Below are 15246 nucleotides of genomic sequence, written 5' to 3' on the forward strand. Positions count from 1 at the left end.
TTGGGGCTATTATGGGAGTCCTGCTGTGGTGCTTAGGGACCTGCTGAAGCCTGGAGGGGAGACTGAACAAAGAAGAGCACAGATGACAGAGCAACACACCCTCGCTGTCCTCTTTGCCTTCCCTGACATTGGTGTACGCAAATTTTGCTGTAGTCTGAAACTGTTTTCTACTTGAATCACACAAAATATTTCTTTGCTACAGTAATGTTTGCATTAAAAAAAAAAAATCCAGTAACAGCTTTTCTGGCAGTGTGAATAGCATAAATGTACTGCCAGTTTTAAGGCATTTGTCATAACCTTGGTCACAGCAGACTAGTCAAAATGTCATATCTTTCTGAAAATCCAAAACAATTTCTTTTCAAGGGGAAACTTTAAGGAAAAAAATACTTTTGGAATGTAGCATTTGCTATTTCTTTTAATCTGACAACAGCTGGCAGTGGTTTTTGTGTGTGTATTTTTGTTTGTTTTTTCCTCTTAAGTGCTTTCCCGAACCAATGAAGTAATGTAAATAATTTATTTACATGACCTAATAAAATGTAAAGTAATTCTATTTGGCTAATGTGTTGATTCTTAATTTTGAAAAGAAAAATATTTTGCCTCTGGCTGAAGTTAAGGCTCAGTGTGCATAGCCTCCCACCCCTCAAAGGAAGGCCTTTAAATGCTAATGCAGGTTCATTCTTTAGATAGGGACTGAGTGATCTTTGAAAGTAAGAAAGCTGCATCAAGAGGTTTGACAAGGTTCATTAAGTCCAATTACAAAATTCATTGTAACTCTAGGCATCCTGTCCCTTTTATCTCCAAGAAAAAAAAAAAGTTTCATCACGTACAAGTAAATACATATTTAAAATGTATTATGGAAGTAAATAATATTTGTGTTTAATACATCTGCTTGTATAATAACTGGTGTTCATTAGAGATTCTGATCAGGCATTAGGTAGGACCAGCTTGGTCATAACACAGTGTAACATTGGCTGTGTGATTATCCATTTTCCACAGGGGGAATTTTATCAAGTTAATTAAAAATTATTTTCAGAAGAGTTATGAAAGATCTTTTTTAAAGAGTTCTGTTTTCTGAGCAGTGCATTCTTGGCATACTCAAAACTATGACTCAGCACCTTTACATTGAGGGATTTTTAGTGGTTTGCTTAACTACTTCTGCAAGTTTTATTCATTTTAGGTTCATATTATTTTCAGTTGTTGATTCTCAGCCTTGGGGAATAACCTCCTCCACCCTGCTCCTAATATTTCAAAAACTGAAATATTCACTTGGTTGTTCAATTACAGAGTATGAGTTTTGTGAGACTCATAATGATGTGGACATTTATAACATTAGTAAATCCAGACGTAAAATTAAAGCATTAGGCAGCTCCTATGTGCTAAGGCTGCTTCTAAGTCCCTTTTTGCACCAATGAACCAGCCAAGCACCCAGGGTTTGTTGTGCCATGGTAGACATCTTGCGGGGCCAGGCCTTTTCCCCAGTGCCTGCCTGTTTTCTCCGCAGTACGGTTTGTCTGTGTGAAATGGTGCAGCCATCGTGCAAAACCTTGAAATAAACATTGTATTTTGGAGTGAATGCTGGTGTGGGGACTGGGGTGATGGCTTTTCAAAGTGCTGGATTGTGGTTGTTCAAACACTGTGTTTGAGTGGCCGCTGCTGCAGAGCAGATACTACGTGCCTGCAAAGTTATTCATTAGAAAATGATTGGGAAAGGTAAATGAGTTCTCTGATGTTTTTTATTGCCTTTATCCCAATTACATGCAATTCATGTAAAAGGCTTTTGGGAATCTTAAAACATAGAAAGCAGAGTTTTATATGAGCAAATCATATGGAAGGTAATGACATGCTTCAGAGATAGAGATGCCCATTGTGCTCTCATTCTATGTCTTGTACATAATGAGTTTAGGAGAGTTTTTCATTCTTGAATCGGTGATGTTCAAAACTTTGCTGAAAGTTGCAGCTGCTTATTTCTCAGTCCAGTGGCATGGGTCATTAGGGGCTGCAGCTTTTTTCTGTCCCACAAGAAATACATTTCCATGAGTTTTAAATATAATTCATTGGTACTGACCTTGCAGTAACAGTACTTGCCAGAGGAAACTCAAGTTTTAAGGCTCCATAATTTTCTGCTTAAATAATTTTGAAACCCTGTGTTAAAGGGGAAAACCGTCATAAGATCTTTATTTCACAACTGTAATTATAAAAATAATGTTCTAATCTGAAGAAAAAAGATAATAAATGGGAAAATCCACAGGGAACCCCTTAGCATCCAAAACCAAGCCAGCCCAGTGACTCAGATATTATTAGTTATTGCTTAGTGTTCTTAAAGACTATCTTGAAAGACCAATAATTCAATGAAATAAGCCACACTTTTCCTGTCTTAGGTAAGCTAGACCTTAAAGCTAACCGCGCAAAGTGTAGCCTCATAGTCTTTAAACGTTAAATAAGCATTTTGTGAAGACAATGGCTGTAATGGAGGCCCTGGTGTGTGTTTCTTCAGCTCTCTGTGAGTACTCAGCCAATTATTTAGGTGAGTCCCATCCGGAGGGACAGAAATAAGCACATCCATTTTAGTAGAAATGGCTCAGTAACTTTTAGATGTTGACAAAATTTGACTTGTGACTATCAACTCTTGGGGTAAGCACACTTCATCATTCCTAAACTGTTGTCTAAAATTTGACCCAAATGTTTCCTGCTGATAAAAATACCACTTCCTTCATTTAGCATATATTCAGAATCAGTACCTTATGTCTGCAGCTTGGACAGTGCATGCCATTCTGTGAAGAAAAGAACAAACTAACACAAAATTTGTTCTTCCCAGTGATACTGTTTGGAGGTTCAGCTCTCTTTTTGCTGCCTGTACTGCTGTCACCCAGGATTAAAAGCTTTAGATATCCCAGGGCTGCAGTGAGGGCTTTCAGAGACTTGGATGAGGACTGCAAAGATGCATCAGAACAGTCTAGGCAATGACTTCTGGGAAGATCGTGAAAAACTGAAGTGTGACTAATGGACCTGAGTTCCTTTCTCTTCCTTTTTGGCAGTCATTCATGGTAACACAAAGTAAGTATAAATCCTGGTGCCAAGACAAAGCCCTAGTGAGTTATGCTTGCTTTAAGAGATCTTAAAGCCAAGAGGGATCTTGAAGGGCTTCCCTGTTTGAACTAAAGCTTGAAGCTTAAGCCAGACCTTGCAGGACTGCAGCTACCTACTCCATAGCTATGAGGTGAGATCACAGACCATCTTTGTTGCAGGTTTGTGGAATGGTTTGCACAGTCAGATCTGAGCAGGGTGGGTGTTTTGCTGGATGTGTTGTCCCAAAATTGGGATCTTCACTCAGTTTGTGAAGAACTGAATAACACACAGAGTGGAGATAATTGTTTATGTCTGTGCAGAGGTGAGTGCTAGGTGGTAACTCCACAAAGCTAGCGCGTCTTAACTGACACGTGGGAAACATTTGTACGCTTCAAGCAGTAATCAGTATTTTCTATGGTTACGCTTGATCAACCTCCTCCCTGTTTGCTCCTACAATTTCCAACTTCACTTCAAGTTAGAGCATCCTCTCTTCACTGCTCTATCCAGTGGGGAAGGGGCTTTTGTTGGCAGGGGGCTTTCCCTACACGAGGGTGTATTTATTCAAGTGACTCTCTCTCTGGCTTTATCAAAGACCTTGTTCCCTTCATGCTTATCTTGGTGTTTCCTTGTTTGTTTAATTTATGGTGTCATCCTGTTCCTGCTTTCAGGTTCATGTCTTGTTAACTATTCTAAAAATTTTGAGTAATGTCTTTTATCTTTATTTCTCGTATACTTCCAACAAAAGGGGCAGTGAGGAGCTCTCTCCTGGCTTGCCTTGCATCTCTCAGCGTAGGGGCTTCACTGCCAGCCAGAGGGGTGACATCCTTGTGTGTGGGGATGAGCCTTGCTGAGCATCTGGACCCTCCTGAGACCAGCACGGGTCATGTTTGTGATGCTGAGCAAAACTGATGTGGCAAAATCACCAGGACCAGTAGCATGTGGAGAGTTTTCCCACTTTGGTAAGTGGGTCAGTGGGATCCAATGAAAAACAGAGACTGGAAGCGTGGGTGTTTCAGCCTGGTGATGAGCTGAGATGTGCTCAACATCCTGCTCAGCCCAGGCATTGTCTCCTATTTTGCATAAGATGCCTTGGCTCCTGTGAATTGGTTGTGTGGGGGTGCTGAACTACATTTCCTGCCCCATCTGCTTTGGTGTCATCGAGGATTAAGATTTTATTATAGATCTGCCCTGTGCTCGTTCTTGTTGAAAGCATCCTTCAAATCAGTTCTGTCTACAGGAGGTGTTTTTTCTTTTTAGTTTAAACCTGCTGTTTCCATCTGAAATCAAAATATTTGAAATAATCCCTTTCGGAATTAAAATGTCATCTCATGACTTCTATATGAAGATTTAAACTCGTAATACCTTAAATTTACATAAAACAAATATTTAAGCATCATACTTTTTCTATTAACATCTAAAGATTGCTACAACCCAGGAATTCTCTGGCTAAGCACCTGAAATTATGCTTAATTGCAACCCATTTTAGTTCAGAAGAGCAGCTATCATCAGTCCTTTCTTAGGTGAAGATGTAGGTGAGATGAGGTCTCTTCTAGCCCTTTGATCATTTTGTGATCAGCAACAATAGGCTTAAATCACTAACTATGGAGATAATTTTCTTCATATGATGACTCTTATTTAAATGCAAATCATGTTTGATGTTTTATTTTGTAGCCAGTGCACCTACTAAAATACTCTCTTTCTGTATTGTTAATTGAAATTCAGCTTTGATCCAAAAGCAGTTTGACAGAAATTGCAGGTAAAAATAATCAACTAACAAATAGGAAACCTAAAAATTAGGAAAAAGTATAGTTGCTAACCATGGTGTACTGTTAGCATAAAACCAGTTGAAGTTACTGTAATGATACAACCAGTGGTAACTGTTACCAGTCAATCAGAATCAGCCTTTTTCTTCACAGAATCACAGAATTTTGGGGATTGGAAGGGACCTCGAAAGATCATCTAGTCCAATTCTCCTGCTGGAGCAGGAACACCCAGATGAGGTTACACAGTAATGCGTCCAGGCGGGTTTTGAATGTCTCCAGAGAAGGAGATTCCACAACCTCCCTGGGCAGCCTGTTCCAGTGTTCTGTCACCCTCACTGTGAAGAAGTTTCTTCTCATATTTAAGTGGAAGCTCCTATGTTCCAGTTTGTACCCATTGCCCTTTGTCCTGTCATTGGTTGTCACCGAGAAGAGCCTGGCTCCATCCTCATGACACTCACCCTTTACATATTTATAAACATTAATTAAGTCAGCCCTCAGTCTCCTCCAAGCTAAAGAGACCCAGCTCTCTCAGCCTTTCCTCATAAGGGCGATGCTCCACTCCCTTCCTCATCTTCATGGCTCTGCTCTGAACTCTCTCCAGCAGTTCCCTGTCCTTCTTGAACTGAGGGGCCCAGAACTGGACACAACAGATAACTAGAATAGTTAGGGTTAACAACAGTTACTTAAATGAGAATGTTTTGGCTGCAGTCAGTGGCTTCTAGGGCAAACTTCTATGCTTTATATAGTGTTCCCTCTATTGTTTTCTGCTCTTCAAATGCCCAAGTTGGGTTTAACATGCCTTGCTTTGGAGCTGAAGGGAGAAGCTGATGCTGCTCTCACCCTTCCTGACTCCAGGGCAGCAGCTCCCCTTCCCTTCACCCACTCCCATCCTAAGGCTGGGGCTGGTGTGTGGTTTATGGGCCAAGGAAATGAAGCTTCATGGGCTGAGGTCTAGAGGAAGGGAGAGAACAACCCCGGGAGTGCACCAATTGCAATCAGCTTTGTCGCTGGTGGATTCGACTCCATCTTTTCAAGGGACAATTTTTTTTCCCTGTTTACAGAAAAGGCTCTAGACTGAAGATCTCTGTTGGCCCCAGAGTACTTCTGTGTCAGGGGCAGAAAGCAACTCCTAGTCTGGTAAAATGTGGGCAGTCCAGTTGAACCTCATTGGTGAAGAAGGGATGTCTTCTGCTCTAAAGCATTTCAGGAAAGGAACAGAAAGCATCATTAACCTTCCTCTTATTTGGGTGGGAACTGGTTGACTGCACTAAAATTATTACAAGTGATATATTGGATAACAAACAGGAATGCTAATTGGAGACAATGTTACAGGAGAAGTGTCTGAGGGACAGAGCAGCAGGCAGTGGTTTCATCTGTTTCATTTTCTGTGCAAGGGACTGCGCTAATAAGGGAAATGACGGAGGGCAAAGCTAAAGCTGTGTAGAATTTTTGTGAGTTTAATGTGTTTGCTGTACCCTACCTTGGTGGCAGAAAACCTGCCACTTTTCACCCAGTTTGATTTCAGCCCAGGTCCAACTTCCACAGGATGAAAATCCGAGTGTGGTGGAGAACATTATTGCCTGCTCTTTCTGGCTGTGAAAATGCTTCATTGTTCACTCTTTGTTTTGCTCTATTCTATTTTCTTTCCTAAGAGTGTTCCATAAAAAGCTACGTATCACAAATTGCCCGTGCTGACTTTTTAATGAGGAAACAGGGATGTGCTCACATCTTCCTGCTCCGGCAGGGGGATTGGACTAGATGATCTATCGAGGTCCCTTCCAATCCCTGACATTCTGTGATCTTGGGACTTAAGATGTCACCAGTTGAATCAATATAACAGATTGAGGGTAAACGGATGGCAGGTTGAAAACGGTCTCTTGAACTGTGCTGCTCTATGTTTCTCAGTGTCCACTGGAGAAAATGCAGTTCTGTGTCAAAATTGTGCTCTTTCTCACCAAAAGATCAAAATGAGAGTTAATCTTCTGCCCTCTGTGAAAATGTGTGTGGGAATTGCTCCTGTTGTTGGGTGCTGGATTGGGTTTTTGTGGTGGGCTGGTTTTTTTTAGATTACCAAGTATGCTGTTGGTTATGAATTAGAGGTTTTAAACCAGGCTTCTGGAGATACACAGTTATCTTCTTACTGTTTTCTCACTATTGTCTTGCACGCCACGAAGCCATTCAAGGGAAAACTGGAAGCCATTTTCTGTAAAATAATAATTTTCCTTTGCTTTAGTTAATAGTACCCAGTATTACTGAAATTGGGCTTAAATAGTCTTTCATTCTGTTTTTTGGGGTTCTATTTGCTGGTTTCCTGTTCAATCCCATTTAAGAAGTTCTAGGGTAAGGGTCAGACATAGCCCATCCCCCATGCCTCTGGCTCTCTCTCTCAAACCAAGAACCATACAAATAAAAAGTTGTCCAGTACAGGGTCTATATTGTGGTGAAAATGCAACTGCAGTCTACACAGCCATACTTTCAAAGACTAAACCAAATAGAAGTAACACTTCTAATTGTGTGCGGACTGAGAAAAAGACTTGTAGTCGAATCTGATATATAATCTCTGCAGTTCATTCTTCTCTAGTTACTTCTTTCCAAGATCTGTAACCGCTGTATTGTTCCCATTTCTGTCCAACAGTTAATTACATTATTTCACTGACAAAGTATTATTAAGCAACTGCAGTCTACTTTAATAGCTAGTTCTCTAATGAAATACCTGTAATGGTTTTGTTCTCAGTCCTGGACTTCAGGCATCTAATTTGCTGCTATCCTGTGTCTTGCGTCTTTTATGTTTTTTTTTTTCTTCTCAGAGATGTTTGTTGTGGAAAGCCTGTTCTCCAGCTGTTAAGGCAGGGTTGGAAATACCAGGTATAAGGCTCCCCCTTCCTGCAGAGGAAGCAGGTGCCTGTTTTTGCTGTAACCAGTAACATCCAGGAGTTGCCCAAGGCACGTTTGGTTTGACCATGCCATTCTGCAGGGTCACCTTTTGCCATGTGGAGAGCTGCACGCTGGCCTCATCGCTTGTCTCATCATGCTCTGTTTCCCAGACACAGCCTGTAGCTCTCTGCCCTCCAGTGAAGTAACCACGGACATTTCTGCCTTCTGCATGCGCACATAACTTGAGGAGGATGCTCTGAAATGGGCATCCTCAGCGTGGATTCAATGTGCCAGGTACATGCACCGAGGGGAACAGGCTGCTCTTCGGTCTTCTTGGATTTACTTAGTACCAGCAGAGTCCATGGGTATGATTCAGATATCGTACCCTCATGCAAGGAATACATATTTGTCTTAAACAGAATCGTAACTGGCTTGTTTTAAAAGAATAGTTGTGAAGTCAGCATAGGTGGCTTTTCTTCCTAGAGCCATATAAATCTCCGTGAGGCTCCTTCATCAGACACAGAAAAAATCTAGTGGGCTCAAAGTCATAGTCTCAGAGTTTTGCCTGTGGAAGGAAGGTCTGGAGAAACTGAGCTTAAAGTAGAAATAAAAATGGCAAAAAACCCCCTGAGTAAAACCCCGTTCTGTGTCTCAGTCACACAGCAGTTTAAAATTTAGTTAAGTTTTTGAACTTTTTGGTTTTTGTAGTTTTTTTGGTTTTCTTAAAGGTGATTCAAAGTAGTTGTGTAGCAGCTCAACTACAATGCTAAGCTTGGCCTGCAGTACACTGAAAAATGTATTAATAATGGTACAGAATCTTAAATGCCCTGACATTATCCTGCTGCTGCACTGACTTTAAACTTTTACACATTTCAGGTGAACGGCAACTTAACTCTTAATTAAAATCACTAAGCAAATGCAGATTATATTTAATTTAAATATTTATAGAATTTGTTTAAGCTTTCAAAATAGATTAGACGTTGAACGGCAAAACTGCTAACATCTGAATGATAATTTTTCTTCCGAGCCCAATTAAGAAACTAGTCAGGAATACAGCTAGTAAGTTGCTGTGTTTGAGGAAATATTTTATAATGTTGTATATACAGAGAATATTTAAAAAGAGTGCTCTCAATTAAAAGGGATAGTTTAGAAAAAAAATTGTTACTTGTGATAGTATTTTAAAATCTTCCATCGTCACATCAATTTCTGGGAGTCACAGTTCTTCCCATTATCTTGAATAAAACTGCAAAAAATATATAGTGAACTAAAGAGAGATGCAAACATATCAATGTGCCAATCCACTTGATTTTTATAGTGCTTAACATGTTAAATTGAAGCACATGATTATCCCAGTTATTTTAATTAGTCAACACACATAAAGTTAAACATGCATGTAGATGTTTTCGGAGCAGAAGTATAAGTCTGCATAGAGAACATTTTTACAGACTTAAGTATGTTCGTATCTGTAAAGAAATTCTTTGCATTGAAATCTATCACAATATTCCCCCCAGCAATACTGTTTTGGTAATCCAGTATATCCTTTGACACAGCATTTTCTTCAGTGTGGTTCAGCCATGAGTAACAGCGACAAAGCTCAACGAGTTCAAACTCTTGGCTTATGACTCCTGTTTTATTCCCTGCTAGATCTTTTCATTTTGGGACACCCTTTCCCTATCACATTTGTCTGTCACATACCTAAAGGCAATTAGATCCTACAGACTTTAGGATGATTTAATGTAACTGTAGGTTTCATTTTGCAAAAATGTTAATGTTGCCGAAATGACCCGATATCTATGAAATCTTTCAGGATTGGATTTTAAACTTCTGGAGATCTGTTTGGCAGTGTCTCATGTTTTTCAGTGTATCAACAAGTGCTCCTGAGATTGAAAGGCTCCTCATGCCTTTCATACAGCTCTTTCAACAGTGCCTCTTAAATTGCCTTACAGTCTTCCATTGATTTTTACTCTGTATTATGAAAACTGTAAGAGCTGCAAGATATTTTCTGTTTTTCCTTTATAGTGTTACTAACCATTTTGTGAATTGTTTTAAATTGTATTTCCTGTCTATTTGCACACTGCTGTTTGGGCTGGAATATAGCATGTATTTAATTTTTTCTTGGCCTCATTACATTTCGTTCCTTGCTTCATTGCAGCAGCTGTCCTGTTAGTCCATAAATCTGATCTATTCTAATCACTGCAAATTCTCTGTTTCCCCTAGCTTGTGTCACCAGCAAGACTAGTCACTTTGGAAATGGCATTTCTGAAGGGTCATTTTATAAAACATATAAGAGGAGCCATTGTGCAGCGCTGGTGCTTAAGGCTGAGGGCTTATCACTCAACCTCTAAGCAGCTGTCACGGTCTGTTCTCTGTTCACAGGCTAATTTTGGTAGCTGTTGCATGCCGAGGTGGTCACCAAGGTGAGTGCCTTTGGCCTCAAACTAGTAGCACAGCAAAGTCTTCGCTGGGATTTGTGATCTGTATGCAGTAAAAATGACATCATATTTGTAGGGTGGTCTCATAAAGGAGAGTTGCCAGTTCAAAGTCAGTTTTGTTGGAAAAAAGTCTTTTCGAAGACAGAGGTTTTGTGGCACTTAGAAACAGGCAGTGATGCAGAACCAAGAACATGCAATGGCTATTCTACCATAGGATCCTCTTATACAAGAACACAATGTGCAAGTCTCCTGTGCCTCACACTTGGTTTTTTCCCTTCTTCCAAGAGCACAGATGGTTTTGGTACTTGGTATGTTGATATAATAGTAGGTCTGTGGTTTAGCTAAGATCAGTTATGTTCAATAATTTTCCCTTGTTTTCATGCTTATAGGTGTCAGTGCCTCCACTATGTTCTTGTTTCTGTTCTGATCCTGCTTTGGGGCTGCTTTGGTGGCACAGACACTGTGTGCTGCAACCAACACGCAGCTGCTAATAGTCTTCCTTGTACTGCTGTTGCTTTTTCGCCTCCTTCCCACTCATTTAGCACTTCTGTATTGTGTTAGATATCCACAGGAAACTCTTGGGCAGAGATACTAATCTTGCTTGGATGCCTGTACAGCCTCTGGCAGAATGAGCCTCAGCTGGTGCTGCTTCGATGCTCTGGGGTCTGTGTGAGTCGATAGGGTGCACTGTCGAGTTTTGTCACTTTATTTTCTTAGGTTGTGCAGCAGTGATGTTTTGGATCAAGAGCTATTTCAGCTCCTTGAACTATCACGCTCTCCCTTGGCCTGGGCCCTGTGCTGGACTGACTCCCCTTTTCAGCCACACTGTGTTCCATGATACATATAGGCACTCATGGCTACAATTCACACTTGCAAGAGGATACTGTTCACTGTCTTGGATAAATGAGCTTCATATTCATCAATTAGAATAACAGGATAAAGGCTAGATACTACTATTTCTTTTTCTTCAATACCTCCATTCTGTTTTTCATTTCTTTCTGATATTTCAGATGTATGTCTGCTGATGCTGTAGACATAACCAGGGAGAATGAGTGGTGATAGAAACATGTCGAGTTTTGGTTGGATTACTGAAGGGCAGTTTCCAAAGCCGTATGATGCTACTCTAGCAAAATTCAACTCTGCTGTTTTGTAGAAGTTTTAATTAATTAATGTATTTATTTAATTTTGAGAGATTTGCTAGCTGTTTAATGAGCTTTTGTATTTGTTTCTATTTGTGGGTGACTCAGATTACTTACTTTTCTAGCCCAGGATGCTGCAACATCATGTGTCATGCTGTGCTGGCTTTGATAGTCCACTGGTGACTGCAGAAGGTAGAAGTTCTTCCTGTTGCACAGAAATATGCTGTTATATTCCCTTCAGCTAATTTTTCAGATATGCTACTTTAATTACCACAGTAAATGCTTGGAGGTCTGATTGCTGGAAAACTTTGGTGACAGATTAAACCTTCCTGGCTGGAGCTGGTTTGCTGTGTTTGCACAGGAGCAATTCAAACAAGCGTGAGCTTGTTGAACCCAGAGAAGAAATGCAGATGTAAACCAAACTAAATAAACAAGTAAAGTGGAGAGTGGTCTGAGCTCTTTCTGGTGTTTGTATAATGAAAGTTGCTTGTATTTGAAGTTGTTAATTGTGGGCAATTTTTCCTTGGTGTTGTGAGGTTTTAATTATTCAGAACTATGTTTTATGATAAAATGTTAAAACCTCAACAAATTCTGAGTAAGGTGCAGTTGACCAAGTCATCCAGTAAATAGAATTTTATCTAATGGACTAATTTAATGGGGATGTTTGAAATGTACTGTGTAGAAGCCACAGATAGATTTAAATTTCAAGGATGAATATAATTTTTAATGCTTTCTTCTCCCTTTCTCTCTCTTCTCCGAAAGGACTCCCTAGCGTATTTGAATTTCCTCCCTGGTGAACAGTCCAGTTTTGTGCCATCCACAAGCGCAGAGTGCTTCGAAAAGAGCCCACTGAAGGCATGCTAGTGAGACCCTGAGTCACGGACGGAGCAAACTTTCCTGGCTTATCACCACACCCTGGCCTCAAATCCTCTTTGGAGCAGCTACCAAAGAGGCTGAACTTTGCTGTTTTCTGCTGTACTGCCCGGCACCTTTTCCAGAGGCTGATGGAAACCTGTGTTTAGGTCACACTGCGTGAGAGTGAGATACCCGCCTTGCTCCCTGACAGCCTCTCCCTGCTTCATCCCCACCAGCAGCACCAGATGTGCCGGTGGCTGCAAAGAGCTTCCTTCCCTGAGCGCAGGTGCTCTCTTTCAAGAAAAAAGTAAGTGTTGGTCAGTAAACAAAAGGCAAATGTATTGCTGTATGTTCAGATTTTTTTTAAAATGCTGCTCCTTGGGGGCAGGAAAGGGGGAGAGGGCAGTCCAAAAGCCTGGCAGGGGCTGGGTTGGCTGGATTAGGAAAGTGCCAATGCCAACCCTTTACCCTTAATGTGTCTGGCAAGGCAGCTCTCCCAGATGAGGTGAGATGAGGTGAACCCAAGACTCTTTTTAGGAAGGTTTACTTGGTTTAAAATGCTGTGTTAGCAAATACTGCTTCTGACTTCTTGTAACTTTTAACTAGCTCCAGTTCACTTTTGTCTTTATTTTACGTTGAAAAGTACTTTACCTGAAGTGTTCTCATCAGCCATACACAGAATAGTTTAGTGTTCATCTGTCTCATTTCTTTACTGTCCAAGGTGAATCTCAGGGGAGTAAAACTCTGAACCAAGTGGCTTCAGGCTATTCATCTGGAAAACAGAGACACTTAGACCTTTGTGAAGAAAATAATTTAGTAATCAGTGCAAGAGACTTGTCTCCAAGCCAACTCATTTAGAAGAATTGCCAGTGTAGTAATTACAAACATTTTATCATAATACTGATGATGTCTTTCCATTATTGCCAGCATTTCTTCTTCCCTGCAGCTACAGGACTGAGCTGGTTTTGCATCCTCTTCCCTGGTCCTGCATTAGAAATACTTTTTTTGTTTGAGATTGACACTGCAGAGCTGCACATTGAGCAGAGACATTTATTTTTCTGAAAGTTTCCCTGCAGACTGATGCAGCTAAAACCATTGGGAAATGAGGAAGATGTTGCTACTGCATTGCTGCCGTCTAGTATTTGGTTAAGTCCATTAAAGAACAAACTTTAAAAATATTTTTATTCCAGAAATGGCATTAAAGATATTGTGTAGGCAGTTATGCAAGTTCTGCTCAAGGAAAACTTCTTGATTGTCCTTTCCTGGCGGGGGTAGGAATGATTTGTTAGCATTTTTCCAAAAATACATGAGAAAATAACTTTCTGGTAGAGAAACAAAAAAAACCTTAACAGCACTGACCCATTATTGCTTGTAGATATTGATAGTGAGGATTTGTAATTTTGAAGAGGGTAGCTATTTCCATAAAAAATCCATGGTAGCTGCTCAGTAGTAAAAACGTTACAAAGAGCTATACAGGTTGTTGCTGGGGGAGCATTTCTCCCTATGATGACTACTCTGTGCTTCTCTTAGGAGAGAACGCCCCCCCTTACCTACTAATGTGCTCCATGAAGTCATCTGCAGGATTTATCAACTGCCCTGCTAATCACCCACAGAACGTAAGTTAGGACATCTTGACATCAGTCTTCAGAGACCAAGAGGAAGGGAAGCCACCTCCAGCTGGACTTTATACTGAGCTATTTGTCTCTGAAAGTGCCAGCAGATTTAGATTACTTCTGCTGTTGTCTACAAGTTCCTCCTGCATGTTCTGTGATGATTAAGGTCCTTGGAGGTTTTGGATCACTTATATTTCTCAGTGTAGCTACAGATTGTGAACATAAGGGTTGCATCAAGTATGTTAAGTAATGAATTAAAAGGCAGAGGTTCCTTTTCCATCTATATACTTTGGGTAGAAAAATTCCTGCTGACTTAACATTTCTTGCTACTGGAAAAGATAATGTGGTCAGGTAGCTGAGTGTTAACTTGAAGCTTGCCAGCTTTTTCACTTGATATACAATTGCTGCTGCCTTGCTGCTACCAGTGCCAAAGAGCGTTTTGTTAGATGACTTAATCTAATTCTATCAGAACCATTTGTGGATTCAAATACAGATGTAGGATGATACATTTTTGGGGAAGAAAAAAAAAGTTAATTTACACGAATTCAAAACATTCTCATCATAAAACAGCCCATGTCCTGTTCCTGATAGGCTCTGAAGTCATGTCTAAGCAGGTTGTGCACGTAGTCTGAACTATGCAGGACAGTGACTTCACTCTTATTATTTGCAGCAAATGTTCTTAGACCACGATAGCTAAAATAAAAAAGGCCAGCTTTTTTTTGTAAATGTTGAAACTCTCTCCATATCTCTTTGCAGTTTATTCTTTATTGTGTGATTACTTTCTGTACAGACTGAACCATACAGCAGCAGTTTGAGGCTTATATTTCAAAACCTCAAGAGTTAAAATGAAGTGCCAAAGCCTTAGATAGACCTGGCTAACATGGACAAACTGTAGTATCTTCTGATCACTTCTAGTTAGTACTCCTTAGTTCTGTCCTAAAAAAAAATAAAAATAGAAAAAATATATATGATCTCGAACTTTTCTAAAGCAGTTGCAGCTGAAGGAATAACCATCCGGAAATTGGCTGAGGAAACTTTCTGCAGCACCACAGTTTTGGAACAAGAACAGAAACCTGTGAACAATGGGTCCTGTTCCAATGGGAAAAAATGGACAGCTGGAGTTATATTTCCCGGGCAACAGTATGGATTAGTGCAAGGAAAAACCCAGCAAAACATAATATTTATTTCTTCTTTGTCTACACAACCCATTTCTGATTCTTGTGGGTTTGGTCTGAGATTCTGTCTCTGTTCTCATCCTGTTCTCAGACTACACATATTGTTGACCCATCATTAGTTACTTCATTAGATGAAGTTTCCTGTGTTCTGCCAAGCAATGGCAGTAGGAAGCCTGTGTTTCTAGGGAACAGAAGCAAACTGGAAATGCTAGTGCCTTTTCCTCTATATAACATCCACAGGTTTGCCAGTTTCTTTTTTATCACCAGGTACATAGAACCAGCTGTGTTATTAGGGTGGAGAAGAACAAAGAAAGCACAGGCCCTGCCTT

The sequence above is a fragment of the Caloenas nicobarica genome, chromosome 12, assembly GCF_036013445.1.
Source record: "Caloenas nicobarica isolate bCalNic1 chromosome 12, bCalNic1.hap1, whole genome shotgun sequence".
Taxonomy (NCBI): domain Eukaryota; kingdom Metazoa; phylum Chordata; class Aves; order Columbiformes; family Columbidae; genus Caloenas; species Caloenas nicobarica.